Genomic DNA, 2,500 nt, shown 5'->3' on the forward strand with positions numbered 1-2,500 from the left:
AGTTCCAATAAGATTAATTTTATTAAATTCCAATAAGATTAATTTTATTCAATTCCAATAAGATTAATCTTATCAAATTCCAATAAGATTCATTTTATTAAATTCCAATAAGATTAATTTTATTCAATTCCAATAGGATTCATTCCCATTCCAATAAAATTAAATTCCATTCAATTCCATAACATTCCAAACGTTCCTCTGACGCCAATGCAGGCTCCCTATCTCATGCATGGGTGAACAGATCTTACATCTGTTCAGCCATGTGAGTCAAGATTTAAGAGAGACACCTCAAGCACTTGCCAGGGATTACCATGCAACTAATTGTGCTTGAGAAGGCGGAGGAGTTGTCTTTCTTGGGAGACGTTGACCCTCAGCGAAGAAAACATTGCAGAAATAGAGATCTGTGGGGATTGCAACATGTGATAACACGTATTGGAGAAGTATTTTGCGTATGATTCGATTCGCCCTACATTCGCTGCTTGCTTTGTTATGCATACACACATTCTGATCCAATAGATCGAGTGGGTTACAAAGGGAAATTGTAGGATGAATAGAATGGTGATATATTATGCGTTTGTGTCATTGTTTTCAGTGTTCATATTTATTGTTTATTGCCTCTTTGTAACATATACTGCAGCTTATGATTTTGTTTTGCTTACGCAGAAGCTCTTGCGAATGAAGCCTTCTATCCACGCGGAAAGAGGAAAAAATGTTAAATTATCTCAGTGTAAAATTGCACAGTATTTTGACACGCAAACACCCCCGCCCCCTCCCCCTCCCCCCACGCATTGCTTGCAACCTTGTGTGAGGAGTGGCATACAGGTGGGGAGGGGGGAGGAGGGGGACCCACCAGGTGGATTCCGCCTAGAGTCATATACACGTTTTTCTTCTTGTATATAACTGGGTCACCAACATGCGTCTGTCGGCCAGTCCCACCTGCCGTAACTCTCCTGTCCTCACCGCCGACTCACTCCCCTCTCCCCCTACTCCTCCCCTCCCCTCCCCTCCTCTGGTGTTGCCACACCACCGCCCTCATCCATCTTCCTCGAGCATCACTCTACCTTATACCAAACACATACACGGTTACATTCACACCATCGTAAGTAAACAAGACACAGTACCATGTCACGGCAGTCCATTTCTCCGCCCGCGACAAAGGCCAGGTGGAAGGGAGTTACTCTGGAGGCGTTCAGGTGACACGTCACTCTTAACATATTGAGACGAAAATGTCAATAAAAATGTTAATGATCTTTATGTACACTAAACACTGAGGCAACGCCCTCCCATTACAAGGCTTTCAGCACACGCCTGCACCACAGGGTTATTTCAGAATTCTATACACCCTCCCTCATTCCATGCTGAATGTAAACACGCGACTTGTACTCATTACACCTGGCGCGCGTACTGCTCTTCTATTGCCTTGTAATATATCATAAAATCCAAACGTCACTGTCTTTCAGATACAAGTACCATCGGACATGCTGTTAATGATTGCCGAGCCTCTTGGGAAAGCTTTAAAAGAAATAAATCTTTCGAGGAACCTGTTCTGCCTCTTTCCTTTACAGGCAGGTGTGCATTCTTAATCAACACGCTGAGGCTTCCCTTCCAATGCTCCTTTCTCCTCACCTGTGGCGACCTACGCTCACATTCCCTACTCTACTTTCCCTCCCGGTAGATGGCAGGACCTTGCTCCCTTTTTCTGAATTTCGTCCTCGTATGACTCTGCTCTTCGCAGTCGCCGTATCGTAACCCGGTTCTAGCACTGTGCTCAGCGCAAGGCACAGCCCACCGCCCTCACCACGCCCTCATCATAGCACCATCACATGCCACCTTTCCATTATCTCCAATCTCCCCCCCCCCTGGCCACCCACCCACTCGCCCTCCCTCCCTTGGCTACAAGTCGTTACGTCCAGCGAGTGACCGGCGCCACACCCTCGGCAGAAATGTTACCGGGTCGATCTTCGAGCAGCGGGAGGGAAGACGGCGTCCGAAGGTCGCGCGGGACGAGGAAATCCGATAGAAAAAGGAGGCGCGAATGGGAGGATGACGAAGGAGGCGAAGGCAAGAGGGGGGTTGAGCGAGGCGGTCTTTGAGGCGGAAGAAGAAAGGGCCAAACCCATGTGTGATGGAAAGGACCGAAGACAAAAGTCATTCCAGGGTTCGGGAGACAGACAGACAGACAGACAGACAGACACAGACAGCTGAAGGCTATTGGGGTGCGAAAGCATGGTTGGAAATATGAATACATACTACACTAAAGAAATTAATTTGAGGAATCGTTTGAATAGATCAGAAGAACAAAAGGAAACAAGGAAAAGGAAAGAGCTCCTCCCACTCGACCAAAAAAGAGTTCTTACGTGATATCAGACAAAAAACAAAAACAGATCGACGAGAATAGAAACACGGAACAAAGGAGAGATGGATAGGCGGAAAAGGGAGGACCAGGGAACGTGAAGAAGCGAAGGACAAGGCGAGGAATGTGGACGAGAAACGAAAGAAC

Source organism: Penaeus japonicus, unplaced genomic scaffold (genome assembly GCF_977035675.1).
Source record: "Penaeus japonicus unplaced genomic scaffold, GWHDUDI00000001_assembly GWHDUDI00000009, whole genome shotgun sequence".
Lineage (NCBI taxonomy): Eukaryota > Metazoa > Arthropoda > Malacostraca > Decapoda > Penaeidae > Penaeus > Penaeus japonicus.